At 37.7% G+C, this 13,730-nt stretch overlaps 1 long non-coding RNA gene across 3 annotated transcripts in view; it reads right to left on the reverse strand.

The window, feature by feature from the left end:
• Window positions 1–2,003: 2,003 nt before the first annotated feature.
• The window catches only part of LOC138989138 (uncharacterized), a 150,185-nt gene continuing 138,458 nt past the window's right edge, over window positions 2,004–13,730 (reverse strand). The window contains exons 1-5 of one of the 3 annotated variants that reach the window (XR_011465330.1): window positions 7,718–7,849; window positions 5,118–5,261; window positions 4,593–4,667; window positions 2,730–2,831; window positions 2,004–2,552 (exon numbers count right to left, since the gene is read on the reverse strand). This is a non-coding gene — a long non-coding RNA (uncharacterized lncRNA). Of the gene's footprint in view, window positions 2,553–2,729; window positions 2,832–4,592; window positions 4,668–5,117; window positions 5,262–5,970; window positions 6,676–7,717; window positions 7,850–13,730 lie in introns of those variants that run through there. The other 2 variants (XR_011465332.1, XR_011465331.1) reach the window with 2 other exon arrangements.

A 13,730-nucleotide genomic window follows, 5' to 3' on the forward strand; every position in this document is an offset into this window, starting at 1 on the left:
GGTGGGTCACTTTGCCTGTGGTCTACCAAGGGAATTGAATGAGATTATACCTAAGGTTCCTTCTACTTCTAAGAGTCAGCTGCTGCTGCTGCTGCTAAGTCGCTTCAGTTGTGTCCAACTCTGTGCGACCCCACAGATGACAGCCCACCAGGCTCCCCCATCCCTGGGATTCTCCAGGCAAGAACACTGGAGTGGGTTGCCATTTCCTTCTCCCGTGCATGAAAGTGAAAAGTGAAAGTGAAGTCGCTCAGTCATGTCCTACTCTTAGCGACCCCATGGACCACAGCCCACCAGGCTCCTCCGTTCATGGGATTTTCCAGGCAAGAGTACTGGAGTGGGGTGCCACTGCCTTCTGACACCCAATTAAAAACAATGGAGGGACTTTCCTAGGTCCAGTGGTTAAGACTCCATGCTTCCATTGGGGGGACAGGTTTGATTCCTGGTTGGAGAACTAAGATCCCACATGTCTTGTGGCATAGCCAAAATAAAGGAGCAATGAAAACTCATGTTTCATTAACACATTTTATATGCCATACGTGATTTACACATTTATATACATTAAGGGGAAAGAAACTAATGTTTTTTGTTACCTGCTGCTGCTGCTAAGTTGCTTCAGTCGTATCTGACTCTGTGCAACCCCATGGACTGAAGCCCACCAGGCTTCTCCGTCCATGGCATTCTCCAGGCAAGAACACTGGAGTGGGTTGCCATTTCCTTCTCCAATGCATCAAAGTGGAAAGTGAAAGTGAAGTCGCTCAGTTGTGTCTGACTCTTAGCGATCCCACGGACTGCAGCCTACCAGGCTCCTCCATCTGTGGGATTTTCCGGGCAACAGTACTTGAGTGGGGTAATGTTTAACAACCAGCTGTCTTCAGGGGGGGAAAAATCTGATTTGTAGAATTTGCCAATATCTGAGGTGAAAATATTCCCACTATGGTTTCAAGTTATCACCATGTATTCACTGAATTCAGGGTTGGGAAGACATGCACAGTGAAACACCATCATATAGTGTTTTCATCCTACAGATGCAATAGAGTCAAATAGGCTCAGATTATAAATAATAATAAAATGTAATGAACTGATTAGAAAGTGATGTTATGAGTATATACGTACTATATTTGTTTTTAATATAACTTATTTATATAAGTGTATATATATAGTTTTCAAATGACTGTGTTGAACAACTGGCTCTCAAAATTTTTGATAATCTATCAATCCGTCCTTATTAGCTGATAAGGGCCAGCTGCAGCATACTACTGATTATGACCTGCTGTCTACTAGAGGCCATGATTGTCACTGTAGTTTTATTATTTCATTAATCCTCATTGTGACTTTCTGAAATAAGAATTGTTTTTCTGATGAATAAAAGGATCTCAGAAAGGTTAAATAACCTACCTGGGACCACACAGCTGCTATGGTTATGTGACCTTCACCCTCCAAATCCCCAAATTCTATTATCTCATGCTGTCTCTCATAGAGCAAAATTTTTATTTTAAACAGTTTTATTCTTTAAGTGAGTAAACTATGTTCCAGGTAAAGCCAAAGCCCTCTGATTTCAGTGACTGTGTGACCACTGATGTGTGTTTGAGGTCACTGCCACTGAATCAGTTTGGTGTCAGAAAGGGTCATTAAGCTACATAAGATGCCACTGTGAGGCGGGACTTGACTACAGTTTTCTAGATGAGCACACAGGAGAGCACCGCTTACCCAGTAATAAGTCTCCACCCAGAAACACTGGGAATCACCCCAAGTTCCCCTCTCATTTTCCTTTCTTTTCCCTAAAGTAATTCCAACTCAATAAAGCTAATTCCTTTTTAATCAAGTCAATATTTTATACAATGAACCTCAACTATTCAATTCAACGAATTGAATTTCAATGAAATTCATTGAAACTGAATTGAATTTCAGTTGAAATTCAATGAATTTCAACTATTGTGGCATGTACTGCCACACTCAGTAAGTCCAACCCTGCAGCAGGCCACCACCAACCCACGCCTCCACTGGAGACTCCTGGACACTCACAAGCAAGTCTGGGTCAGTGTCTTGTGGGGTCGCTGCTCCTTTCTCCTGGGTCCTGGCGCACACAAGGTTTTGTTTGTGCCCTCCAAGAGTCTGTTTCCCCAGTCCTCTGTAAGTTCTGTAATCAAAATCCACTGGCCTCCAAAGTCAAATTTTCTGGAAGTTCTCAGTCTCTTTGCCAGATCCCCAGGTTGGGAAATCTGGTGTGAGTCCTAGAACTTTCTTAACAGTGTGAGAACTTCTTTGGTATAATTGTTCTGTACTTAACCTATCAGTCTGTGGCAAATTAAGGATAGAAAAGGATTAGAATTTGATTCCAATTGATCAAAATACAATTTTCATATTTTAATAAATATAGTGGACTTGATGTTACATGTCAAAAAAGAATAAATCTTTTTCAATATCAAATATTACTGATATTTGATATATATATTATATGTTAATCATACTGTTTTGTCCCTCCTTCTTGCAATGACTCCACATCCTCCTCTTTTTTCAGCTTAAATGCCATGTCGTCTCAGTAAATCAGTTCTCTGAGAAAAAAGAAAAAAGGTCCTGATTTGAAGTAGTCACCAATTTCCATAGGGTTGATATTCCCACCATGGCCAATTTTAAGGTGCAAAAGGTTTAGCAACCAGCTGTCAAGATCCCTGAATGTTTAATGACAGAGCTAGTAAGATCCAACTCCATCACACCACTGAGAATTTTACCTTCTCTGGTGAAGCAGTTCCTCACTTACTACATTTCATTAAGGTTAGCTGTTGGCATTCATGTTTTTTATCACCAGACTGGGAATCACTGGAGAGCAGGGACTGTAACAGCAACAATAACAATAATAATAATGTCATCACTTATTTGTTAAAGAGAAAGTTGGCTGAGAATATTGAATGCTTGACAGACAAAAGGCTACTGGCACTACAGATGGAAAAGACTATTTGAAAAGGCCAACAAATAGACGCATTTTATTACTGGAGTTTGGCCTCAAAACTTGGAAAGGAATCCTAAGCTTCAGTGAGCTAGAACAGACCCCAGATGAGTCACAGAAACTCAGTGTGAGTCCCTCGCCTACCTGAAGATGTGTCAGGTATTTATATTTGCTCCTTTTCCCTAAACATGCATTAAGTCTAGTATCTTTCCACGTTAATAGTATGATGAAACCATGAAAGATAATTTCAGCACCTAGAGCAGTAAGCACTCCAGTACCTGGCTGTGGAATCCATCCTGATTACCAATGGGCTCTCTGAGGAAGTTAGAAAAAAGATATAATTCTCAAAAGAGAGAAGGCTTTGGATTCCTGTATGACAATGACATAAGACAGAAGCCAAACTCCCAACAGAATCCAAAGTTCATTCTGTGAATACCTGGCATTTTAACTTCTTTGCTCATCCCACCCTGAGCTCTACCCTCCAGAGCCTGGTGAGATCGTCCCTGATCTGAAGCAGAGTCAGATCTCTAGGTGGCAAGGAGGGACAGCTGGTGTTGTGAGTGGAAAAGAGCCTTGAACTCTTTTGGATGGGGTGGTAACTCTGGCAAGAGTCAGCAAACATTTTCTTAAAGTGAAAGTGTTAGTTGCTCAGTCCTATCTGAGTTTTTCAGGACCCCATGGACTACAGCTTGCTAGGCTCCTCTGTCCATGGGATTCTCTAGGCAAAAATACTGGAACGGGTAGCCATTTCCTTCTCCAGGGGATCTTCCTGATCCAGGGATAGAACCCAGGTCTCCTCATTGCAGGCAGATTCTTTACCATCTAAGCCACCAAGGAAGCCCTTTTCTTAAAGGATCACGTAAAAATATTTTAGCCTTACAGACAAAACAATCTCTGTTGGCAGAAATTGAGGCTGCATAGTGCCCAATTCATAACAAATAAATTCTCTAAATTCTCAGTAGCACAAAGTCACAAAAGAGGAAACATTAATAATGATACAGAATAGAACTTAAGTATTATGATAATTTAACCAAAATTTTAAAATTGAATAAAAACAACATAATTGCAAGAGTCAACATCATCTTCAGCATTAAAGGACAGCAATATTTACTAATGCCTCATTTTTAGTCTAGCAGTTTCTTATTTATATGAGAACCTTACATTATGTTCCACATGAACTTTACTTTTAATGTACAATCTGTAAGAACAAGAATCACTCAAATTCAACTTTATTTTGAACACAGGTTTGACATTTAGATGACCATTTGAGAATGTGAGGCATTTTATACATATTTCAAAAGTCCTTCTCCGATGCCAGGTCTGTACAGCTAACAATTTTAACAGTCAATCCAGTGTTTGTAGCTGTCTTACAACCAAATCAGATTGCTACATGGTCAATCAGTTGATCAATGCATAATTGATTGTGAAGATAGCCAGAAATATCAGCACATTTATTAACTGTGTGGAGATACAGACAAAACCAATGAGCAAATTGAAGCAAGGAAATTAAAAGAAAGTAATCAAAATTGTTTTGATCAAAGAGACTATTCAGATGAGTGAGACCTAAATTTTATCTAAGTTTTTTCTCTTGGAAAATCTCGAATATTTCATACTTAGAATTCTTGGCATGTATTTATTTATTACCTACCTCCAGCAGTCTCTCACATGGAAGGTGCTTGAAAATGCTCTTTCTTGGTCCTCCACCAATATTACCAATTTACATCTATTAAAATAAAAACAAAAGTATAAAATAGTATGTTTTTTGAAATAGACAGAGACAGCAAGATTACTTAACCAATTATTTTATAAGCATGACACAACAAAGCAAAGGGAGGAGAAAGAAATAGAAGAAGGTGAATTAAAATCAGATTTTAAGAAAAAAACATTTAAAAAGTAGATAAAAGTTTTAACAACTCATTTAATTTTGTATATAATGTTTTATATATGTATCTAACACATATACAAACTTAAATGACTTTATAATTGTGTATATGTTTACATGTATTTTATTTTATAAATGTTATTTAATTTTAAACAGGCAGGTTATTACCTCTTGAAGATAAAGCATACAGATACTCTGGCACTGATCTTTTTAGTACTTTACATTCAAAATATCTGTGACCATGTATATGCAAATGGGCTTCCCAGATAGCACAAGTGGTAAAGAACCCACCTGCCAATGTAGGAGATGCAAGAGATGTGAGTTCGATCCCTGGCTCAGGAAGATCCCCTGGAGGAGGGTATGGCAACCCACTCCAGTATTCTTGCCTGGAGAATCCCATGGACAGAGGAGCCTGGCAGGCTATAGTCCACTGGGCTGCAAAGAGTCAGACACAACTGAAGCAACTTAGCACACACACATGCATCTGCAAACAGATAATATAAAACTATAAAATTTTTATGGAGTTAATATTAAAGTATTAACAGAAAATGAGCTTTATAGGGCATTTGAACACATTCATAATTTCATTTGAGCCTCACATTTGAGCCTTCTTTATTGACCACATTCTGTAGGTCAATCAAGAACTAGCATCCGTCATATTTCAGGGATGAGGTACCTGGAGGTCAGATGAATGAGGCGACTTTGCCGAGGTCGCACTAATGTTAAAGGGTGAAACAGATATATGATCAAGGTGTTCTGACCTTTTTCATTGAATGATTCTGCTTTCTACAACATCAGCACTGAGATGTGAATTAAGTTCTTTATTTTACAAAAAATCATTTTCCATGAAACTTGGTAAGAACCTGTGCAAATGTTATATACAGTGCACATGTTTATCAAGAAGAGTCAGAATAAGTTAAGCCACCCCAGTGAATTAACTGTGTTTGGTTGTAGAACAATATGAAAACACACCCAGCCTCAGCCTCATCTGGGTGCATATTTTAAGAATTTAATCTTCTATTTGTCCAGACACTCTGTGCTAACCACAGGGGAAGGAAAACAGACTTGCTTCTGTTTCAGACTGGCTGGTACTGGAGCAATAATTCCTTGTTGTTTTAAAATTGTAATGTAAAATTATCAGTACTTAATGGGTGAGATGGATTGGTACATATACTCTCTTCAAACTAGATTTTTCTCTTCTCTTCTTCTGTAGCTATGTCCTGTCAAAAAAGACAGTAACAAATAAAAATTTTAAAACACAGGCACAGCAACATCTAGATATTTACCACCAGTGGGGTTTGTAGTCAATCAGCATGTACAATGAGAAATAACTGAGGGAGACTTCCTAGTGTCTTCAGAAAATGTGGTAAGTTAAATATTCTTCTAAAGCCTGTGGTTTTGCTTCTACATCAGAATAGTGTTGGAATCATGATTCTAGAAAAGAACCCAACTGGTTTTGGTTCCACTGAGAAAGAAAGACACTTTCTAATTCTCCACCCTCTATATATCCTTTACTAATTCCCTTCAAATGCAGCTCATTTCCCATCTGTCTAAATTGTATACTAGATTTTTGTCAATAGTTAATCATTGATGTGTGTAAAATTCTACAAAATTGTAAAGGCCTATATAAAGTTAAGCTATTATTATTGCTTTCCTTACTAATATTTTTCTTGATGCCAAATATCTGATCCAAAGAATTCAGTCAAAGTGAGTATGTATTTGTAATTATTATCTTAAGCATCCACTTGAAAATAACTGCTTAAGGCCAGTTTATAAAAAATGAAGAAACAACTTTACTTTGAATGTCTTTTTATTTAGAACTCTACACAAATCAGCTTTAATTGTTCTTCCTTTTCTAAAAAGGTATAGTCTCTTTAAATATCCATTGCTAGCATGTAACATTTTTCAAAATGTTCTAATTAAAATTGACAAGATTCTTCTTGCAAAACCTATTCCAATAGTCCTTTTCTGACACCCACAGCCTTCAAAACAACTTCAGTGGAGAGATAGGAAAGTCAGATTAACAGCAGTATACTAGGAATATTTTGCCCCAAATACTTCCAATCCCAGAATTCTTTCATTAGATTTTGACTACATTTTTGTCTGAATTGGATACACAGAGAATCAGTTAAAGTGTAGAGACAAAAAAATGACCAAGTCTCACTGTGTTAAATTAATAAGAAAACCTTCATTCCATCTACCCCAGATTTCTCAGACCACTTATGAACCAGGGATCATGGACTAGGCTGCACGTAGTATTACTCTCAAAACTAGAGGAGAAGAAATTGTTTTTTTGACAAATTAATTTTCAATTTCAAATGGCCTAAAGCAGCCCTGAAACCCTGTTACACTTTTAATTTATATTAAATTAGTAGATGCAGGTCTTGATGAAGTGGGGGCCTTCTCTATAGTCACAGTTAAGAAGGAAACTATTACCTTTCTCTGGGTCAGTGTTCCCATTTTGCTTTAATAAAATTGCCTTATAAAGATACTGAGCCTGTTTTCTCCTGTTGCAGTTAATCAATGGTTTCACAACAGCTTAAACTAAAATGAAATGGCCCCACCCAAGAGCTCTACCCATTCCAGTAGTTAGAAGATTTTCCACCTATTTAGGTAAGCAATGAGATTTTACTCCTTCAAAATCTCACATTTTTACTGAGATGTTTTAAATTGTTCATTTTTGTTTCCATAACAGAGGTATATCAGCAGTCCCAAGTCACTTCTTCATGAAGTATCTGGCAGAGAATCTAAAGATCTCAGCTAAATACACATTCAACTTCTTATAAGACAATGATTATTTTTAAATGGGCTATTCTCATCATCCCCACAGCCCACCTCCATTCAGTTGGAAGAATCCTGAAGCTGAGCAGAAATTCAGATCAAGCTCTTACCTATTCACAGGAGCATGGGTCTGTGGTCTGTGCAGCTGGCATCTTAAGAACACAGTTTTCCTTAATTCAACAACACAGTGTCCTGGCCTTTAGGGCACTCATCAGAGAATTTTCCTCAGACCTGACTTCCTTCCAGCCTTTGCCAAAGACCCACTTAAGACAATGGATGTTTGATACAAATGGGATAAGTAACATTTTAATTATCCATGAATCCTGGATACTGTAAACACAATACTGTTATCATCATCCACCAGACGCTTATCATGAGTTTACAGAAACAAACACTTTCATGTTTTCTTGTTGGAAGTAAAAACTTACTCAAACTTTCTCTTGGGCATTTAACAATATCAACAAAAATTGAAAATGCATATTTGATTTGACTTAAAAACTGCACATTTAAGTATTCATTCTAAGAAAATGATTAGACTTTACACAAAATTGAATGGATGCTAACTGAAACATTTTAATACTGCAGATAAATTAGAAATAAATACTCATACATATAAGATTAATTAAGTATGATATAGCAATATAGTGGCTTCTCTGGTGGCTTAGACAGTAAAGAATATCTGCAATGTGGCAGACCAGAGTTCAATCCCTGTGTTAGGAAGATCCCCTGGAGGAGGGCATGGCAACCTATTCCAGTATTCTTGCCTGGAGAATCTCCATGGACACAGAAGCCTGGCAGGCTACAATCCATGAGGTCGCAAAGAGTTGGACATGACCAAGCGACTAAACACACAGCACAGAGTGCAATATAGTAGAATACCATAGAGCCATTAAAAAGACTAAGGTAGCTTTCTCTATATATAGATCTGCAAAGATTTATCGTTAAGATAAAATATGTGGGAAAGCAAATATAATTTGATTTTTTGTTCATATGTTTATAAGCACATATCTGTGTTTAAAAAAGTATAGAACTATAAATACAGTTATTCAATGGTGGTATAAACTTCATTTGAGACATTATACATATTTATATTTTAACTTATCACAATAAGCCTACATTGTTTTCTTATTTCAGGAAAATATTCTTAATGAAACCAGAGTACACCATATTATCTTAGTTTCCATTTAACTTGTACAGTTTAAATTTAATGTTAAATGCCAAGATTTATAGAAAAATGATATAATAAAATTTGAATAATATTTCTGAGCTAAACCATAGTAAATCCCAATAACTGTTGCTGAAATCTAGGACTATGCTAACTGCTTTCCTTTTTTTTTAATATTCATAACTACCTAAAAGATATATTTCTATTAAAATACTACTAACAAAGGGGTCATGAACAGTTGGACATGACTGAGTGACTGAACTGAACTGAACTGAAAAAAGTTACTGTTAAAATCCATATCTTACAAAGAGACAAATAAGAATTCAGGTATATTGAACAACTTTGCTGGTTGGTAGTAGAATTGAAAAACTAAACTAAATATGTCTACCTCAACAGCCATAGCGTTCAACACAATGCCAGACTATTTTACTATTTTACTATTTTATTGCATGAAGGTCATGACCAGGAGAGCTACATCCACTCTATGCATTCTAGATACCACATATTTAATACAGGAATTCAAGGCTTTAAAAAATTCGAAAAATCTATAGAGAAGAAGTTCAGCAAAGTCTCCACAAATTCCTAAGTCAGAGGCAGTTAGTTCTTAATAGCTCACAGAAGGTTTTGCACTTCTCAAAATTCTCTGGAAAGTGTGCTTCAACTATTTCAGCCTATGGTAAGTGGGTGCTTCTCAAGAACTTGTTGGGAAGCCTCCATGACATGTCAGGACTGTTCATGCATCTGGCTACAACTGCATGTGCAGGGAAAAACTGGCTTCTTCTGCCCCCACCATCAGTCTCACCAAGTGCCTCTCTTTGGCAAACTCTAAGCTGAAACACCTTCTTCCAACAACACAAGAGAAGACTCCACACATGGACATCACCAGATGGTCAACACTGAAATCAGATTGATTATATTCTTTGCAGCCAAACATGGAGAAGCTCTATACAGTCAACAAAAACAAGACCAGGAGCTGACTGTGCTCAGATCATGAACTCCTTATTGCCAACTTAAATTGAAGAAAGTAGGGAAAACCACTAGACCATTCAGGTATGACCTAAATCAAATCCTTTATGATTATACAGTAGAAGTGAGAAATAGATTTAAGGGACTAGATCTGATAGACAGAGTGCCTGAAGAACTATGGACGGAGGTTCGTGACATTGTACAGGAGACAGGGATCAAGTCCATCCCCATGGAAAAGAAATGCAAAAAAACAAAACGGCTGTCTGAGGAGGCCTTACAAATAGCTGTGAAAAGAAGAGAAGCAAAAAGCAAAGGAAAAAAGGAAAGATATAAGCATCTGAATACAGACTTCCAAAGAATAGCAAGGAGAGAAAGAAAGTCTTCCTCAGTGATCAATGCAAGGAAATAGAGGAAACAATAGAATGGGAAAGACTAGAGATCTCTTCAAGAAAATTAGAGATACCAAGGGAACATTTGATGCAAAGATGGGCTCGATAAAGGACAGAAATGATATGGACCTAACAGAAGCAGAAGATATTAAGAAGAGGTGGCAAGAATACACAGAAGAACTGTACAAAAAAGATCTTCACAATCCAGATAATCACGAAGGTGTGATCACTCACCTAGAGCCAGACATCCTGGAATGTGAAGTCAAGTGGGCCTTAGAAAGCATCACTACGAACAAAGCTAGTGGAGGTGATGGAACTCCTGCTGCTGCTGCTGCAAAGTCGCTTCAGTCGTGTCCGACTCTGTGTGATCCTATAGATGGTAGCCTACCAGGCTCCTCCGTCCTTGGGATTCTCCAGGCAAGAACCCTGGAGTGGGTTGCCATTTCCTTCTCCAGTGCATGAAAGTGAAAAGTGAAAGTGAAGTCACTCAGTCCTGTCCAACCCTCAGCGATCCCATGGACTGCAGCCTTCTAGGCTCCTCCGTCCATGGGATTTTCCAGGCAAGAGTACTGGAGTGGGGTGCCATTGCCTTCTCCGGATGGAACTCCAGTTGAGCTCTTTCAAATCCTGAAAGATGATGCTATGAAAGTGCTGCACTCAATATGCCAGCAAATGCAGAAAACTCAGCAGTGGCCACAGGACTGGAAAAGGTCAGTTTTCATTCCAATCCCAAAGAAAGGCAATGCCAAAGAATGCTCAAACTACCACACAATTGCACTCATCTCACACACTAGTAAAGTAATGCTCAAAATTCTCCAAGCCAGGCTTCAGCAATACATGAACCGTGAACTTCCAGTTGTTCAAGCTGGTTTTAGAAAAGGCAGATGAACCAGAGATCAAATTGCCAACATCTGCTGGATCATGGAAAAAGCAAAAGAGCTCCAGAAAGACATCTATTTCTGCTTTATCGACTATGCCAAAGCCTTTGACTGTGTGGATCACAATAAACTGTGTAAAATTCTGAGAGATGGGAATACCAGACCACCTGACCTGCCTCTTGAGAAAACTGTATGCAGGTCAGAAAGCAACAGTTAGAACTGGACATGGAACAACAGACTGGTTCCAAATAGGAAAAGGAGTACATCAAGGCTGCATATTGTCACCCTGCTTATTTAACTTCTATGCAGAGTACATCATGAGAAACGCTGGGCTGGAAGAAGCACAAGCTGGAATCAAGACTGCCAGGAGAAATATCAATAACCTCAGATAGGCAGATGACACCACCCTTATGGCAGAAAGTGAAGAGGAACTAAAAAGCCTCTTGATGAAAGTGAAAGAGGAGAATGAAAACGTTGGTTTAAAGTTCAACATTCAGAAAACTAAGATCATGTTATCCAGTCCCATGATTTCATGGGAAATAGATGGGGAAACAGTGGAAACAGTGTCAGACTTTATTTTGGGGGGCTCCAAAATCACTGCAGATGGTGATTGCAACCATGAAATTAAAAGACGCTTACTCCTTGGAAGGAAAGTTATGACCAACCTAGATAGCGTATTCAAAAGCAGAGACATTACTTTGCCAACAAAGGTCCATCTAGTCAAGGCTATGGTTTTTCCAGTGGTCATGTATGGATGTGAGAGTTGGACTGTGAAGAAAGCTGAGCTCTAAAGAATTGATGCTTTTGAATTGTGGTGTTGGAGAAGACTCTTGAGAGTTCCTTGGACTACAAGGAGATCCAACCATTCCATTCTAAAGGAGATCAGCCCTGGGATTTCTTTAGAAGGAATGATTCTAAAGCTGAACCTCCAGTACTGTGGCCACTTTATGCGAAAAGTTGACTCATTGGAAAAGACCCTGATGCTGGGAGGGATTGGGGGCAGGAGGAGAAGGGGATGACAGAGGATGAGATGGCTAGATGGCGTCACCGACTCGATGGACATCTATTTGGGTAAACTCCGGGAATTGGTGATGGACAGGGAGGCCTGGCATGCTGTGATTCATGGGGTCACAAAGAGTCGGACACAACTGAGCGACTGAACTGAACTGAACTGAAGCTGAAACAACTTAGAACAAAGAATTATGATAAATATCATTCCCAGATTCAGTACCATGCAGAAGTGACCTTAGAAAAGGGATGTGGAACCCTGAATAGTCGAGACAATCCAAAATTATTGATTTACTATTTTATATATCTGTGGCTATCTATATCTATATAACCTTGTATAAATACACGGATACACACATATATACATACATGCTAGGTGTGCATATACAAGCAGTATAGTATAATAATTAAGAATACTGACTCTGAAGTCACATGGCTTGTGCTCAAATCCTGGCTCCCCCGTTTATGTACTGGGTAAGTTTGAGCAAGTTACTTAATCTCTCTGTGCTTCAGTTTTTCCCTCTTTAAAATGCAAATAATAGTACCACCTACTTCACTGGATTATTGTGAGGGTTATATATAAAGTGTATGCAGCTTACAATATTGCCTGGCACATGATAGTGTTACATAATGCTTCAATTATTATTGTTATATTTGTTATTTGACATCCTACACACACACACACACACACACTTTTAGAATGCAATGCCAGGGAAAAGTTCACTTTTTGAGACAATGTGAATCAAAATATCATATTTACTTTGTTTTTGTTGAAGTTCAGGAAAACATTTAGGACATGTTCAAAATAACCAATTCATATCAGTTTTCAGATATATATATAAATACCTAATATATATTAATAAATATATATATTTATTAACTACTCTTGATAGATTTTTATTCTGACTTTTATTCTCCATTATCCCATTTTCATATTCAATTTAAAAGAGAAATTTTTAAGAAGGAAGAAAAAAAAGGAGAAAGGTCTTGTTCATACATTCTATATTGCTTTATTTCTACCTTTCCCCCACCCCCAATTAATATTAGTTTATTTCTAAGACTTTTAGTTTAAATTTATTTCAATTATTATTTCTGGTTTGGATAATTCATTTATAAGAGGCTTTTATATTTTTTATAAGCTGAGCTTCCCAAGCTGAGCTTCCCAACTTTTCTTAGGAAACCATCAATCTTGATTTAATTAAAATATATTTTTAAAAATTCTTGCTACAATTCTACAATTTGCCCTTGAGTAAGAAACAAAGTTGCCCATGTGAGAAATAGCTCAAATGCAAACAAATACCTGAAAGTCTGAGCATCTGTCCTGTTATTTGTTAGAACCACTGATTGTTTTCCCCATCCATATGTCTTCAAATGTCTTTCCCAGGAAGCAGGAAATGGACTTTGATTTAACTCTGCTTTTAACCTCCAAAGTTGAATTTCTCTTTACCTGAGGTGCCTCCAGTTCCCTTCAAAAAAGAATTTCAGGCATGTCATAGCCTAGTTTAAAAGTCAGATGATCTCCCACATATTCTTCCTATTTACTGAAAAATATCCATCTTAATTATCTCTCTCCTTGAGATTGTCTTCAGAGCCCCTGTAGGTGAATTTCGTAAATGCTGCATGGCTTAAATTTTTACATCAGACCAATCAAAACTTGTCCTATAAATTTGGTGACAAATTCACGTATCCATTTTCTCATGATTCATTAATAAACCAG

Source organism: Bos mutus, chromosome 9 (assembly GCF_027580195.1).
Source record: "Bos mutus isolate GX-2022 chromosome 9, NWIPB_WYAK_1.1, whole genome shotgun sequence".
NCBI classification, from domain to species: domain Eukaryota; kingdom Metazoa; phylum Chordata; class Mammalia; order Artiodactyla; family Bovidae; genus Bos; species Bos mutus.